Genomic DNA, 18,754 nt, shown 5'->3' with positions numbered 1-18,754 from the left:
TTGTAATGACAATATTAAGAAAATTAATTTACACTTTTATGGTTAACCAATAAAATTACCAAATATTTTATAGAACTTAATAAAAATAAAATTCATTTGAAAAATATATAATAAGGGAAATGATGAAAAGAAATCAGGATTGAGGAGAAATAAAATTAAGAGGGAAAACTGTATTATAAAGCAGCAATCATCAAAACCATCTGGAATTAGTTTAAAAATAATGAGAAAGGAATAGAACACAGCAGATAAAGAGGAATTAGAAAACAACAAAATTCAATAATTTAATATTTGAAAAAACTAGAAAGCATAAATTATTGGGAGGGGAACCTTCTTGTTCAAGAGGGGAAAAAACTGCTAGAAAAATAAGAAGCAGTCTAGCAGAAATTAGGATTAGACCACAGTTTATACCACATTCCATAATAAATGGATACTAATCTAAATGGATTCCATATGGATATTCAACATTCCAAATGGATACTTAATAGCAATACTAAAATCTATAATATAAAAAAATTAGAAGAGAAAAAAAATTATACATCTCTTGTATCTATGGGTATGAGATGTATTCTTGACAAATAAGACATGATGGCAATAAAAAAAAAACAGATAACCTTGATTATATGAAACTGAAAACTTTCTGACAAAATTAATGCATCAAGGATAAGAAAGGAAAAATCAAATGGGGGGTGGGAGGGAAGAATCTGTGAAATTTCCCTGATAAGGGATTGGTATCCAAGATATATACACACACTCATTACACACACATACATACATATATGTGCATATACATATATATATATATACTCATACACATACATATATACACATACATACACTCTATAGACACAGTTATACACACACACACACACACACACACACACACATTAAATGCCTTTTTGCTACTTACACAGCTTCTGCTTTAACTCAGGCCCTCATGACCTGACACACGTAGGGCTTCTTAAACTTTATCCACTCACAAGCTTTCTTCACCTGAGAAATTTCTACCTGATTCTAGGTATATAAGTATATAAAATATGTATACAAATCAAACACTTACTAATAATACATCATAATTTCGTGGCCACATTCAGTTACAATTCCTCATATGAGGTTACAAACCAGCTAAAGAAGCTGGGACCCACAGCCTAACTGGTATCACTGCCCCAAATGGCCCCTCTTCTAGAATCTTCTTCACATCACTGTCGAAGGGGTCTTCCTTAAGTAGAGTATGCCTGTTCACTAGGCAATAAACTTTAGTGAGTCTTTACATCTTCTAATGTAAACTTCTGTTTAGCTTTTAAATGTTTCAAATGATCCTAATCTATCTTCCTATACTGTTATGTTACCCATCATCCTGAAATCATATCTAATCAAAGTGAGCTGTTTTTGTGATCTATAAAGAACATTCCATCAATCTCTGGGAAGATGCAATTCAAGATAGAGTAGAAGGACTTCAAAACAAGTGAAAGTGGTGTTCAGCCAGCTGAGACAGTGTCTAGGAAAGCCACTGAGAGGTTCTTAATCACAGAAGATGCGCAATGGAGACCATCAGTCCTGGATCAATAGCAGGGCAGATCAATGGGGCAGCCTCCAGTCCAACTGCATAAGGCAAATTGCCAGCCAAAAAAAACAAGATGTTTCCTGGAGAAAGCAGGTACCTTCTGCTGTGAGCAAGATACCAAACAGAAAAAGCTTCTATGTTCAAAAGCAGAACTCAACCATAAAAGGCACAAAAGAGAAAATTTAAAAAGGGAAGGAAAGGAAACAAGCAAGAAACAGAAAAGAACCTGATCATATCTAATATCGTTACAGAGAAGACCAAAACACATCTCAAAAAGTGATATGAAGCCCAAAGAGGCTTCTTGGAAGTGCTCAAAAAATATTTTAAAAAGCAAATAAGAAAAATAGAAAAAAATGAGAAAAACAAGAAATATGCAAGAGAGGGTCAACAGCTTGGAAAAGGAAGGTAAAAACTGACTTAAAAAAATAATTCCTTAAAAAAATATTATTGACCAATTTTTTTAAAAATCCACTGAAGAAAACAACTTGAAAAGTATAATTAATCAAATGGAAAAAGAGATACAAAGGTTAACTGAAGAAAATCACACATTAAAAACTAGAATGGAGAAACAGAAGCTAATGACTCCAAGAGACAACAAAAATTAGTCAAACTTTTTGAAAAGAATGAAAAAAAAGGAAGAATGTAAAATTGGAAATGTAAATATAATTCAAATGTAAACATTGGGAAAGTAGTTAACCTAGAAAATAGAAACAGGAGAGACAATTCAAAAATGACTGATGTACTGACAGCCATGACCAAAAATATTGAGTCTAGATATCATTCTTCAAGAGATCATCAAGGAAAATTACCCTAAAATACCAGAAACAGAGAGGGAAATAGTCATTGAAAGAATACACTGATCACCTCTATAATAGATCCTACAAGGAAAACACCAAAGACCATTATGTCAAAACTCCAGAACTATAATCTGAAGGAAAACATTGCAAGCTGCCAGATAAAAACAATTCAAAAATTGAAGAGCAATAGTCAGAATTACCCATGATCTGGCAGCTTTTACAATAAAGATCACAGAGCCTAAAATACCATATTCCAAAAGGCAAAGAACCTAGGATTACAACCAAGAATTAACTACCAAGAGAGACTGAGCATCATCTTTCAGGGGAAGAGATAGAGCTTCAATAAAGCAAAAGACTTGCAATCATTTCTATTGAAAAAACAACTAAATAGAAAATTTGATCTTCAAGATCAAGCATCAAATTTTATGCTTCAATAAAAGCACAAAAAAGGTAAATAGGAGGGAGATATATATATATATATATGTTTGTGTGTATGTTCACACATATATATATTCCTCCTACTTACATATACATATGTATATGTATGTATAATTTAAATTTTAAACTATTTATATTCCTAGATGGGAAAATGATATATGTAACTCTTATGAACTTTATTTGTTGTTGGTGCAGTTAGAGAGAGTACATGTGGATGGAAGATGTGGATACAAATGGAATCTGATGTATTGATATCAACGAAAAAGACATAAAGGAGTGGTAAAAGGATTATACAGGGAGAAGAGGAAAGGGGAGGTAACAAGGGACAAACCTGGATCACGTGTAGAAGAACAAAAGACCTATTACAATAGTGGGAAAGAAGAGAGGGAAATGAGCATTGTCTGAAGCTTAATTTCATCAGTCATTGACTCAAAAAGGGAATAACAATCACTCAGATGGGTCTTACCCTATAAGGAAGTAGGAGGAAAAAGGGAGGGACTAGATAGAGGAGAGGGCAGAAACACTAAGAAAAAGAGCTAAGAGAGGAGAGGACAGGTAGAGGGCAGGGTGAGTTAGAAACAAAACATACCAAAGAGGGACAGGGTGAGAAGAGAAAATAAAAGTATATACAGTGGAGAAAATAGGATGGAGGGAAATACGGAACTAATAATCATAACTTTGAATGTACATAGGATAAATTCTTCCATAAAATGGAAGTGAATAGCAAAGTGGATTAATCCTACAATATGTTATTGACAAGATACACATTTGAAACGGAGAGATACATACAGAGTAGTAAAGGTAAAAGGCTGGAGCAGAATTTATTAAGCTTCAGCTGAAGCAAAAAAAAGCAGGGGTAGCCATCCTCATCTCAGATAAAGTAAAGAGATAAAGAAGGAAACTACATGTTATAAAAGGATATCATAGATAATGAAGTAGAATCGATACTAAATGTATAATGCACCAAGTGGTAGAGCACTCAAATTCTTAAAGAAGAAGTTAAGCTAATAACAGGAAGAAACAGACAAAACTATATTGTGGAAGACCTCAACTTCCTCTTCTCAGAATTAGTAAATCTAACCATAAAATAAACAAGGAAAAAACTAAGGAGGTTAATAGAATCCTAGAAAACTTAGCTATGAGATAACTGCAAAAGCATTAGAGATGAAAAGAAGAGGATTCAAAAAGGTCATATCTACAAAATGACAGAATGAACACTTTTTACCATAGCTGCTCTATAGTCTCCTCCACAATAACCTAGAGAGCATACATACCTAAACAAATTCTGATTGGGAAAGCAAGGAAAAAGTCATAGTGAACCATTTTACCAGCCACAGGTAGTTTAGAAAGGTCTGCAGACACCAGGGTCACATTTATGCAAGGGAGTAGGATACCTGAAACAGCTTAAAATAGAAATGGCACAACAGTAACAGCAATGAACAGCTCACCAGGGATACCTGGAAAAAAAGAAATCCAAGGGGAGTCCTAAGTTAGCACTAGGAGCAAAAATAGATGACATCTGGAAGCTGTCACCCACTGATCAATTCCAGAGGAGATAGGAGTGGTTACAATTGTGAGGGAGCAGGGGTCTTTATTGGTATAAAGAGCAAGAAAAAAGTTTCAGCTTGTAGGTCCAGGTCAAGAAAAGAGTAGTTATTACTCTCTAATTTTTGGCCTTGTACATAAGCTTATGTAATAAAATAAAATAAAAAAACTGAAATAACAGATGAAGGAGAAGCCGGCAGCTCAGTCACTCTGAATCTAGAGAATTTCCTTGTGGTATTCTCTTCTTTTATATAATATATGATCGTTCTCTCTGGGAGCAGGTTTCTTGGGGAGGTTTTCTGGAGACACCCTTAGTTTCAGTTCCGTGTAATAATCACCCCAAATGCAGCCAGCTGTTAAAATCCAAACGTTTATCTTCTCCTTCCAAGTCTTGTCTCTTTCCTTGGGCCCGGGTGGCTTTCTTAGAGGCCTCTCTCCCTCCTTGGTTCCAAGAGCTCTTGCAGTTTGTCTTTTGCCTCTGCTAGCTTCTGTCTCTAGCTCAACTCCGACTCCTGGCAATCTTCCGAACTGACCAAATGACCGAAGCTCTGTTTATGCTCTTTTAGAGGTGTAAACTCAAAGATTGACTCCTCCTCTGAGAGTGGGATTATGGGAGGTGTGAATTTGGATATCTCATACTGAACCCTGAAATCTCCCAAACATGTGAACTAATGTGTGAGCTAATGTGTGAACTCTCAAAGATGTGAACTTAAGCATTGTTTCTATCAATTCCATTGAGTTATCGCCTTGTTTCAAGTTCTGGCTCATAACATTTCTCAATGGCTAAAAATGGCTAGTCACAAAATTCAAGAGAAATGTGAAAAGGTTAATAGGAATAAGAAATCATAAGGATCTAAAGAAAACTGAATTATTTGCATTTCTATATGGAAAGCCAATATATGTAAGCACTAGAACTGTTTAAAGGAAGCTACAAGTGGATGGGTGTGATTCTATTATGTTCAGATAATCTTTAAAAAACAGAAGGTTAAAAAAAAAAAAGAATGCACTTGGAAATGAACAAAGGGAGACATAAAAGGAAAATTATCTCACATAAATGGGGCATACACAAAAGAGCTTATCAAATAGAGGAGAGAATGGGACGGTGCAGGGAAGGGGAAGCCACCCTTGAATCTCGTTCTTATCTGAACTGGTTTCAAGAGGGAAGAATATATATATACATAGAGAAATAAATAGAAACTCTTTTTATCCAACAAGGAACACAAGGGAAAGGCACTAAGAGAAAAGATCAGAGGGGAATAAGAAGGAGAATAACAAGGCAATGTTTAGAAGTAAAACAAACTTGAGGAGGGGACAGAGTGAAAAAATTAGGATAAGTATCATAAACTGATGCTAAGTGAAATGAGCAGAATCAGGAGAATATTGTATAAGGCAACAAGATTATGTGATGATCAATTCTGATGGATGTGGCTCTTTTCAACAATGAACTGACTCAGACCAATTCTAATAGGCTTGTGATGGAGAGAGCCATCTGCACCCAGAGAGAGGACTGTGAGAACTGAATATGGATCATAACAGTGTTTTCACCATTTTTGCTGTTGCTCTGCTTGCTTTTCTCACTTTTTTTCCTTTCTGATATGATTTTTCTTGTGCAGTATGATAAAACATTTGGAAAAAATAAAAGATTGGAGCAGAAGAATCTATTATTCTTCATATGAAGTTTTTAAAAACATAAGGGTAGAAATTATGATCTCAGCCAAGAAATAGCAAAAATACATACAAAATAAAGGAGATAAGCAAACTATATTTTGCTAAAAGGTACCATAGTTAAATGAGTTACAAAAAGAAAGAATAAGTTACAAAAACTTAATTTGATGCAAATTAAGACAACTCTAAGATACTACTTACATACCTCACAGATTGGCTAAAATAACAGGAAAGGATAATGTTGGAGGGGATATGGGAAAACTGGGACACTAATAAATTGTTGGTGGAATTGTAAATGAAGCCAACCATTCTAGGGAGCAATTTGGAACTATGTCCAAAAATTATCGAACTATGTATACCTTTTGATCCATCAGTGTTTCTACTGGGCTTATATCCCAAAGAGATCTTTAAAAAAGGGAAAAGGACCTATATGTGCAAAAATGTTTGTGGCACCCCTTTTTGTAGTGGCCAGAAACTGGAAAATGAGTGGATGCCCATCAGTTGGAGAATGGCTGAATAAGTTATGGTATATGAATGTGATGTAATATTATTGTTCTATAAGAAATAATCAGCAGGATGATTTCAGAGAACCCTGAAGAGACTTAATGAACTGATGCTAAATGAAATTAGCAGAACCAGGAGATCTTTGTACATGGCAACAAGACTATACAATAATCAATTCTGATGAATGTGGCTCTCTTTAACAAGGAGAGGATTCAGACCAGTCCCAATGATCTTATGATGAAAAGAGCCATCTACTCCCAAAGGGAGGACTATGAGAACTGAGTGTGGTTGACAACATAGCATTTTCACTATTTTGTTGTTGTTTGCTTACATTTTATTTTGTTTGTCTTTTTTTCTTCTGAGGCACAATACTTGTGTAAACATGTATTGGATTTAACATGTATTTTCTACCATGTTTGACATTTATTGGACTACTTGCCATCTAGGAAAGGGCATAGGGGAAGGGGGTGGGGGTGGGGAATTGGAATACAGGATTTTGCAAGGGCTAATGTTGAAGAATTGTCCACACATATATTTTGAAAAATAAAAAGCTTTATTAAAAATTTTTAAAAATTAATTTGGAACTGAATAACCTAATCCTAAAAATGAGTAAGTCAACAAATAAATCATTAAAATAATCAATAATATATTTAAAATAATGACAATAATGAGACAACACTCCAAAATTGGCAGAATGAAGTGTAAACCATACTTAGGAGAAAATTTATTTCTCTAAAACTTTTGTTAAAAAAATATAAGCCAATGAATTAAGCATGAAAGTTTAAAAAAAAAAACTAAAATTAACAACAAATTAAAAAACCCCAGGTAAACACCAAAACAGAAATGCTGGAAATCAAAGGAGAAATTAATAAAACTAAAAGCAAATAAAAACACTGAACTAATAATACTAAGAATTGGTTTAAAAAAAAAAACGCACCATAAAATAAGCCATTGATAATTTGATATAAAGGGGGAAAAAAAAAGGAAACAAACTTATCAGTATCAAAAATTAAAAGGGCAAATATACAACCATTGAAGATTAAATAAATATAATTAGTAAGAGCTATTTTACCCAACTATATATTTTGCCCAACTATTTTTGCTAATAAGAGAGACATCTAAAGGTGATAAATATTTACAAAAATATGAATTGCCCAGATAAATGGAATAAAAAAGGGAATAGTTAAATAACCTATATCAGAAAAAGTAATTGAATAAACTATATGTGAACTCCCTACAAACATACAGACACAAACACACACACACACCCAGTATCAGATAAATTTAGAATTGAATTGACCAAATATTTAAAGAACAATTCCAATGTTATATAAGTGGTTTTTTAAAAATCAGTAAAGAAGTTCTACCAAATCTCTTCTCAGTCACAAATAGTCCCTAAATCAGGGAAGGCAAAGACGGAGAAAGAAAACTATTGACTAATTTCCCCAATGAATTTTTTAAAATAATAACAAAGAGATTTCAACAATACATTGCAAAAATCTTACACTATGACCAGACTGGTTTTATACCAAGAACCAGAATCAGTTCAGTATTAGGAAAACTATAAATTGAGTATTATCTGTATTGGATTATTATCTGTAATGGAGGTGAACTAGCAGGCTAGAATAATAAGATCATGATCAAAGCAAAGATGTACCTTATCATTATTGTTCCTTAATATTGTAATATAAATGCTAACTATAGCAATAACATAAGAAAAAAATTGAAGGAATAAGCATAGGCAATAAGCAAATATAACTATCACCTTCTGCAGATGATATGATGGTTTACTTAGAGAACTCTAGAGAGACAATAAAAACATTAGTTAAAACAATTAACAACTTCAGCAAATTTACAGGACATAAAATAAATCTACACAAATTACCACACAGTAACAACAAAACCCAGAAGGAAGAGATGGAAAGAGAATTTCCATTTAAAACAATAGCAGAAAATATAAAATTACTAGAAATCTACCTATCAAGACATACAGGAACTATATGAACACAATTACAAAAAACTATTCACACAAATAAAGAGTGCTCCAAACAATTGGAAAAATATTGCTTTCTTATGAGTAGGCTTGGCCAAGATAATAAAACTGACAATAGCACCTAAATTAATTTGCTTATTCACTATCATAGTAATCAGACTACCAATAAACTACTTTATGGTGCCAAAAAAAAAAAAAATTCAACTGAAAGAATAAAAGACAAGAATATCAAGGGAAACAATTTTTTTTTAAAATGTGAAGGAAGAGGGAAGGTAGTAATACTGAATTTTAAACTTTACTAAGCTATAATCATCAAAACAATGTGATACTGGATTTTTAAAAATTGAGTGGTTGACCTAGGGAAAAGATTAGATAAAAAATATACAGAACCAAATAAGCACAGTAACTTAATGCTTATCAACCTAAACATTGTAGCTATTGAGGCAAGGACTCACTATTTGACAAAAACTGTTTAGAAAATTGTAAAGGAAGAAAACAGACACAGACCAACGTTTGATATCATGTACCAAGAAAAGCTCAAAATGAAGAAAAGGGTGATATCAAAAGAAGTAAGGGATGATATCAAAAGCAAATCAGTGGAACACAGAAGAAATGGCCGGTCAAATACACAGAGAGGGGAAGAAAGGTTCATGACCAAACAAGAGATATGTTCACAGGAGATAAATAGGATACTTTTGATTTAATGTATTTCTGAGCTCAATTTTATTTGTATACTTCCTTATTTTGACCAGTTGAGGTAAGGGTAAAATTCAAATGCCAGTTATTCTTGAAGCTACCTCTTCTTATTTATATATATTTATACCTGCATATTCTCTGTAAGATAAGTTTTCCCTAAAATTCCTTTCTCTATCTCACCATTCTTCACAGTGTTCTTCTCTTTTTTTCAATTCCTTTCTCAAGATCTTCAAGACATAACTGAACTATATATAGGCTCCGTCTAATTGAACTCCCTCTATGACTCTTAATGATAGGATTCAGAGGAGAAATATGTATGACTTTACCATAGCTGAATGCAAGCAGTTTATCTTTCTTTAATCCTTTATCATTATTCATTGTGTTTATTTTTTATGCTTCCCTTCATTGCCTATTTAACATAAAGTTAATCTGGCAAAAGATTTTAGAAGAAACTGGAAAGTTAATTTTATAGATAATATTTTTATTCGTTGCAATTTATTTTTCTTTGCCTTTAAAACTATGAAAATCCACAACACTGACCTTTTGTGAAATCAAACAAAAAAGATTATTGTTGGAATCTTTACAAAGTGTAAAACATTGAAGTTGATTTGATCTTAGAAGAAGATATTTTGGGCCAGAACTTGAAACTAGGTACTAAGTGGAACTGATTGAACAATGCTTGTGTTCATACCTTTAGAGAGCTCATAAGTATCTAAGTACTCAAATGGAGTTCACAGTTTGGGAGATTCAGGGTCTAGAAAGAGATATCTGAATTCACACCTTCCTTAGGGCCAGAGAGCATGCTGGGAGATATCGCACAATCCCACTCTCAGAGAAGTAGCATAAATAGAGCACTCTGGGAGATACAGGAGACTACTCGCCTCAGTTGGAGATTGAGAAGCCACGAGTTGGAGTTGAGCTGGAGGCTGAAGAAAGCAGAGGCAGAAGCCAAAGACAAAGCTGCAAGATCTCTTGGAGCCAGGCAGAGAGATAGGCCTCAACTAACCGGGCTATTTTGGAAGGAGAAATAAACGTTTGTATTTTTACCAGCTGGCTGTGATTTTGGAGTAATTATTTATTTCAACTGAGGCTAAGGCTCCCTCCCAGAAAACCATCACAGATTATGATTTCCGGCACATTCTTATTCCACCATCTGTTGCTAAAATGCAGTAAACAGTAGTTGTTGCTATTTAATTTACTAACAGATCAGTGACTCCTGCTGTTATGAGTAAAACTCCATCTATATTATGGTATGAAGAAACACAAATACACAATCATCTTTCCTGAATTTAGTAACTTCTTTCCTTTTAGCATGTTAGATTTTCAAATGAGTTTGATCTTTTTTTTTTTTTTTTTTAGGAAAATTCATCTAAGTTTTTTGGTATATCATACAAAATTTATATTCACATGTTTTAAGATGATTTGAAACTATTTCCACAAAAGATTTTTTAATAATAATTAAACAAGAAAATACATGCTAAGTGGAAAATGTTAATAACAAAGCATTGCATTAGAAGAGAGCCAGGATATATACCAATATTGCTCAAAAAAACAACCTAAGCATATTAAGTAAAAATGTTTTGAGGGCAACTAGATAGCACACTACCCAAAGCTTGGCCTGATGTCATAGCATCAGAAAGGCTTGACTTCCTGGGTTCAAATCTTGCCACAAGAAGTGGCAAGTAAAGGAAGGTTGAATCTATATTGCTAAGGGAGGACTTAGGGCAGGTAAATGATGCAATATATAGAGCAATGGGCTTAGAAATCAAGAAGACTTATCTCTATGAGTTCAAATCTGAGCTCAGACATTTAGGTAAGCTATCCTCTTCCCCAAAATTCTGCAAGCAGATCTAGAAAATGCACCATGCTGAATCCTGATTGGTAAATATAAGGGGAAAAAAAAACATTACAGTGAATCATTTTTTTTCCCAGCCCAAGTCATCATCAGAAGAAAGAGAGAAAAATCTACAAACATAAGGTATGGGTTCTGGCCAGGAGTGGCTACAAAGAGCATTCCGGAATGAGGAGAGGCTGTGTGTGCTCCAGGACAAGAAATGACTCCAGATCTAGCCTAAACTTGTATAGGGCACAGGAAAAAGATGCCCATTGGCAGCCTTCTTGCTCATTACCTAGTTCCCTAGTGATAAGTCTAAAGTAAAGTATAGAAGGGACCTGCACCTAGGGGTGGAATTGCTGCATAGTGGGTCCAAGACCCTAAACTGTGTACTCATTAAGAAGGTATTCAGTAGCAAGCAGCAGGGAGTGGCTTGCACTTAAGGAGCAGAGTGAGGTCTCAGTTTCAGTCTGAAGCCTGCAGAGAAAGAACCAGAGTAGGAATCCCAGACAAACAGTTCTATTATTCTAAACTTACAGAGCTTTCCAGCTGGCCAATGGTGTCTCAGTCCAGAAGCAGGCTACTAAAATTCCAAATGGACATGCTCACTAGTCTGTTGTTCTGACCCAAACATAGGTCAGGACTTTGCAGAACTTAGTCCAAAAAAGCAGTAATCAAATTTTGTCCCAAATCAGACAGTGATGAGAGCAATGAAAGCTTGTAGGTCACCTAGCTAAGCTGTCCCTGAAATCCTGTAATATTTAATAGCCCAAGACAGCAGCAATAGGATCAGCCCAGACATTTCCTCCAGACGTACTGAGAGCCTCATCCTATCATCAAGTCAGAAATCAAAAGGATGGAAGAATGAAGAAAAAAAAAGTAACATCTCAAAACACTGTTACAGTGAAAGGGACACTTGGGATACAAAAATCCAAAAGAAGAGAATTGCTCCAAAATATCTAAAAGCAAAGCCTCAGAGTAAAACACAGTTTTGGCACACTCAACTATAAATAATCAAAGAAATGAAGCAAGACTTCAAAAATAAGTTTCAATTTTTACTTATTTATTTGATTTTGCAAAATATGTGAGAGCTCTAGAAGGGAAAGAATGGAGAAGAAATGAGTGCTATGGAAGACAGAATAAATAGGAATTAACAGCTTGGCACAAGCAACAAATTCCTCAAAAATCTAAATGGACCAAATAAAAAGCAATGATTACATGGGATAAGAAGAAATATTTGAAAGAAAACCAAAAGACTTAAAATACAGAAATGAATGAAGAATAAAAATATAAGCTATCTCATAGACAAAAAAGAAAACCTGACCTGGAAAAAAGACTGAAGAGGGGGAAAAAAAAAATTAGGAATCATTAGGCTATCTGAATGGCATAATGCCCCCAACCACCACTTCCAAAAAAAGGAACCTAGATATCCTTTTTCAAAAAATCTTTAAACTCCAAAACCTCTTAAAACAAAAAGTAGAAATTTAAAAAAAAAAATCCACTAGTAACTTCCTGAAAAAACAAAACAAAACAAAACAAAACGTCCAAGCATTATTTTAGATAAAATCTAAGGCTTCCAGGGCAAATAAAAATATGTCAAGCAGCCAAAAAGCAATAACTCAAATAATCATTACTATATAGGAATGGGGAGCTGAAATACAATATTCCAGAAGACAAAGGACATCATACTTACCACCAAGAATGATTTAGGAAAACAGTATAATCTTAAAAGGGGGGAAAAAGTGGATTTTAACTTAAATTAAGGACTTGCAAGGATTCCTGATGAAAAATCCAAAGCTACATATCAACTTTTTAGTTGTAAGAGGAGTCAAGAGGAAGAGACAAAACTCTTTTTGAAGAAGTACTATAATTTGAGAGAATATTAGGGAATGGTTGAATAAGTTATAAAATATAAATACAATGGAACACAATGATGCTATAAGAAATGATGAAAAAGTGTTTCAGAAAAACCCTAGGAAGACTTACATGAATTGACATGGAATGAAATAAACAGAACTATGAGAATAATTTATAGTAAAGACAAACTACTTTGAAAACTTTAGGAACTCTGATCAACAAAATGATCATCCAAAATTTCAGGACTTAAAATGGTAGCCACTTCTTGATAATGTGAAATACCCAGTGAAGAGAAAAATGAGGCATATTATAAAGAGAGAGAAACGTATATATGTAAGCACACATACATATATGTGTGTCTCTGCCTGTCTATTTATTAAACATGGCCAATGTGGAAATTTATTTTCCTTGATTATCCAAATTTGCAACAAGGATTTGTTTTTTCTGAATAGAAAAAAAATTTAATTCTGAAAAATGATATTTGTTCTAAAATGAAAAATATTTAAGATGCTAAAGCTATCATTTACAATCATACAGCAATATACAACAACATTTAATAAAGAGGTTAATGAATTAAATACAGAATTATATCAAATAGACTTTCAGATTCAGGTTGATAATAGCTTATAGACTTACAGATCGTCAAACAAATAAAAAGTAAGATGATACAATTACTAGAATACTGGAATTAGAAGCTGGATGATTCCAAACCAAACTTGACATCAGATACTAGTTTTGTAACCCTGGACAAATCACTTAACTTCTTTCTGCCTCAATTTTCTCATCTGTAAAATGGGGGCAATCGATTGTTATGGGGATTCAAATGATGTAATATTTGTAAAGTACTTTGAAACACTTAAAGAGCTAGAAATGTGAGCTATTATTTTTAAATCAGAAATTGACTGATGGACTTTTAAAAATATGAAGCATTTTTTAAATATTAAGAAATTACTCTGCATCCAGAGAGAACTATGGAGACTGACACGATATTTTTATCCTTTTTTTTTGTTGCTCGTTTGCTTTTCCTTTCTTGTGGCTTTTTTCCCTTTTGATCTGACCCTTTTTCTTGCACAACATGACAAATATGGAAATATGTTTAAAAGTATTGTACATGTATAACCTAGATTAGATTGTTTTTTGTCTTGGGGATATCTAAGGGAAAGAGAGAGAAAAAAATTGGAATACAGCAGTTACTGAAATGAATGTACAAAACTATCTTTGCATACATTTGGAAGAATAAAGTACTAAGAAAAAAAAAAAGAAATCATTAACAGAATAAACAAACTTTTAATTTGATTAACATTTCTTATCCATAATGTTTTTGTTGGATGTAATATCTTTGCACAATAGAAATGCTCAATTTTTGGACAATTATTAATATTCATCTACAAAAAAAATTGTATTTTCTTTACCTACTAGACAACAAAAGTGACTAACCATTACCCCAGATAATTATTGTTGTTGGTTGACACCAAAAATATACTTTACCACAAAAAACCCATTACATAAAAAGAAACATCTGGATTATACAATTTAATATTAAATATTCTTTCAAAGTTTTTACAACAGATGGCATCATCCAGCTGCTCAAAATGGAAATTCTAATCAGAGTATTTAATTATAAGAAAAGTAATATGCTAAGATAATTCTCAGAAGTTTCATTTCATATTACATTATTTCAGTCAGTTTTTGCCTTTAAAATGGACTGAATCAAGAACTAAATCAAGGATACTGGGTTTGTTACACTCAAAACAAAATTTCCACTGAAGCAGTTAAGAACTCAAATTTCCTTTGCAAAAATGAAAAAAACCCTTAAGTTAACTTTTATTTTTATACTGTTCTTTTTTAAGGACACTAAGTTTTGCATCATTAACCAAAGAATAAACACTGTTCTCTTTATAGATACCTGAAATCCAATTTTTGATGAGTGAAGTGAGAACCAGGAGAACATTATACACAGCAACAAGAAGATTGTATCAATGATCAATTCTGATGGACGTGACACTTTTCAACTTTATTGTTGATTCAGGAACTGTGGGAACTGAATGTGGATCACAACATAGAATTTTCATCGTTTTTGTTGTTCTTTTCTGGTTTATTTTTTTTCTCCTTTTTTTTTGTTCTGATTTTTCTTGTGCAGCATGACAAATGTGGAAATATATTTAGAGAAATTGCACATGTTTAGCCTTTGCTGTCTAGGGGAAGGAGGAAGAAGGGGGAAGAAGAAAAACTTGGAACACACGGTTTTACAAGGGTGAATGTTGAAATCTATTTTTGCAGTATTTTGACAAGTTAAAGCTATTATTATTTTAAAAAACACACACAAAAATAGGCAAAATGACATAAAGAGGCACAAAAATCCAATGAAAAGAAAAATTCTTTAAAAAAAAGAATTGGCCAAATGGAAAAAGGTATACAAAAATTTACTAAAAAAGAGAACTTCTTTCATTGGAGAACTGGCCAAATTGAGAGTGGGGGAGGAAGAAGGTACAGAAGCTCCCTGAAGAAAAGAACTCCTTAAAAAAGAGACATCAAAAAATAATGAAATCAAAAAAAAAAATTTTAATAGAAGAAAATATGAAATATTTCACTGGAAAAACAACAAATCTGGAAAATAGGGAGGAGAAACAAAAATTTTTTTAAAGTACTGAATGACCTAAAAATAATGATCAACATGAGAATTTAGATAACATCATTTAAAAGATATCAAGGAAAATTGCTTGATATCTTAAGAATCAGAGGCCAAAATAGAAATTATTGAAAGAGTTCTCTAAAAGCCTCCTAGAAGAGATCCTAAAATAAAAACTCCCCGGAATATTATTGCCAAATTCCAAAACTCCCATGTCAAGAAGATAACATTTCAAACATCCAGAAAGAAAATATTCATATACTAAAAAGCCATAGTCAAAATCACAACAGTTTTAGCAACTAACCCATTAAAGAAGCAGAAACCTTAGAATATGATATGTTGGAAGGCAAAGGAATTAGGATTACAATCAAGAATATCCTACCCAGCAAAACTGAATATAGTCCTTAGGGGGAGGAAAGGGGAAAAGAAAGAGGAGAAAATGATATTTAAGGAAATAAAAAAATTTCAAGCATTCATGATCAAAAGACCTCAATAGAAAATTTTACTTTCAAACACAAGACTAAAGAGAATCATAAAAAGATAAACCTGAAAAAAGAAATTATAAGGGATTCATTAAAGTTAAACTGTTACATTCCTTTTTTTGGAACATGATATGTGTAACTCCCAAGAACTTTAACATTATGAAGGCATGCATTCATAGACAAAGGACACAGGTATGAGCTGACTTCAAAGGCATGATTAAAAAAAAAAATTAAGAGGTAAGAAAGAGGGATTCATTTGGGAAAAAAAAGGGAAGGAAGAAGTAGAATGGTGTAAATTATCTTACATTAAAGAAATGTGAAAGAACATTTACAATAGAGGGGAGAGGGGGAGAAGGGGAGAAAGGAAAATGGGGAGATGGGGAGTTGGGGTAGCAAGCAACACTTGAACATTACTCTCATCACATTTGGCTCAAAGAGGGAAAAACACACACTCGGTTGGATACAGGAAACTAGAAGAAAGGGGATTAGAGAAGGGGAGGGAAGGAAACACAATAGAATGGAGAATAGACTGGGGAAAGGGAGAGTCAGAAGCAAAACATTTTTGAGGACAGACAGAGTAAAAGGAAAGAAGGATAAAAAGAGGGACAAATAGGATGGAAGGAAATACATAGTAATCATAACAGAGAATGTAAAATGGAAGCAGATAGCAAAATGGATTAAAAACTACAATGTTGTTTTCAAAAAACACACTTAATGCTCAGAGATATACACAGCAAATAAAAAAATAAGGGCTAAAGCTGAATCTACTATACTTCAGCTGAAGCAAAAAAAAAAAAAAAAGCAGATACCACTCATGATCTCAGACAAAGCAAAAGCAAAAATAATTCTAATTATGAGTTAAACAGGGAAACATTTTGCTAAAAGATGCTATAGTTACCAAGATAAGATCAAAATGGGTCCATGATTTAGGCATAAAGAACGAGATTATAAATAAATTAGAGGAACATAGGATAGTTTATCTCTCAGACTTGTGGAGGAGGAAGAAATTTGTGACCAAAGATGAACTAGAGACCATTATTGATCACAAAATAGAAAATTTTGATTACATCAAATTAAAAAGCCTTTGTACAAACAAAACTAATGCAAACAAGATTAGAAGGGAAGCAACAAACTGGGAAAACATCTTCACAGTTAAAGGTTCTAATAATGGCCTCATTTCCAAAATATATAGAGAATTGACTCTAATTTATAAGAAATCAAGCCATTCTCCAGTTGATAAATGGTCAAAGAATATGAACAGACAATTTTCAGATGATAAAATTAAAACTATTTCCACTCATGTGAAAGAGTGTTCCAAATCACTATTGATCAGAGAAATGCAAATTAAGACAACTCTGAGATACCACTTCACACCTGTCAGATTGGCTAAGATGACAGGAAAAGATAATGTTGAATGTTGGAGGGGATGCGGGAAAACTGGGACACTGATGCATTGTTGGTGGAGTTGTGAACGAATCCAACCTTTCTGAAGAGCAATCTGGAATTATGCCCAAAAAGTTATCAAAATGTGCATACCCTTTGATCTATCAGTGCTGCTACTGGGCTCATACCCCAAAGAGATACTAAAGAAGGGAAAGGGACTTGTATGTGTCAAAATGTTTGTGGCAGCCCTGTTTGTAGTGGCTAGAAACTGGAAAATGAATGGATGCCCATCAATTGGAGAATGGTTGGGTAAATTGTGGTATATGAATGTTATGGAATATTACTGTTCTGTAAGAAATGACCAGCAGGATGAATATAGAGAGGCTTGGAAAGACTTACATGAACTGATGCTGAGTGAAATGAGCAGAACCAAGAGATCATTATATACTTCAACAATGATACTATATGAGGATGTATTCTGATGAAAGTGGATTTCTTCAACAAAGAGAAGATCTAACTCAGTTTCAATTGATCAATGATGGACAGAAGCAGCTACATCCAAAGAAAGAACACTGGGAAATGAATATAAACTGTTTGCATGTTCGTTTTTTTCTTCCCGGGTTATTTTTACCTTCTGAATCCAATTCTTCCTGTGCAATAAGAGAAGTGTTCGGTTCTGCACACATATATTGTATCTAGGATATACTGTGACATATTTAACATGTATAGGACTGCTTGCCATCTGGGGGATGGGGTGGAGAGAGGGAGGGGAAAAATCGGAACAGAAGTGAGTTCAAGGGATAATGTTGTAAAAAATTATCCTGGCATGGATTCTGTCAATAAAAAGTTATAATTATTAAAAAAAAATCTCTTAAAAATAAAATAATATAAAAGATGCTATAGTCATTGAAACAATAACAATACTAAACATAAGTGTGCTAAATAGCATAGTATCCAAATTCTTAAGGAAAAAGTTAAGGTCCTCCTGACTTCAGGGATGGTGCTCTATCCACTGCGCCACCTTGCTGGTCCAGGATAATATCTTTTTTAAAATGATGAAATTAAGGAGTGGGAGAGAAATGTACTGGGAGAAAGGAAAAAGGAGAGGTGAAATGGTATAAATCATGTGTCAGAAAAAGCAGAAAGATAAAGCTTTTACCAGCAGAGGGGAAGAGAGTGAGTGAATGAACCTTACTCTCATCAGAATTGGCTCAAAAAGGAAATAACATACACACTTAATATGTATATGTTATGTGTATGATATCTATTTTACACTGCAGAAAAATAGGAGGGAAATAGGATATGGGAAGAGGGAAATGGAGGAGGGTTCTAAAAGAAAGGACATATTGAGGAAGGGAGTGGTCAGTAGC

At 33.4% G+C, this 18,754-nt stretch overlaps 1 protein-coding gene across 7 annotated transcripts in view; it reads right to left on the bottom strand.

Annotated features, from left to right (window-relative positions):
• Positions 1-18,754, bottom strand: part of CEP128 (centrosomal protein 128) — a 269,958-nt gene that overhangs the window by 223,709 nt on the left and 27,495 nt on the right. The gene's annotated exons all lie outside the window — the stretch shown is intronic.

This window comes from Sarcophilus harrisii, chromosome 2, assembly GCF_902635505.1.
Source record: "Sarcophilus harrisii chromosome 2, mSarHar1.11, whole genome shotgun sequence".
Taxonomy (NCBI): domain Eukaryota; kingdom Metazoa; phylum Chordata; class Mammalia; order Dasyuromorphia; family Dasyuridae; genus Sarcophilus; species Sarcophilus harrisii.
Note: the sequence above shows the minus strand (reverse complement) of the source record. Positions and strands in the feature narration are given on the sequence as shown.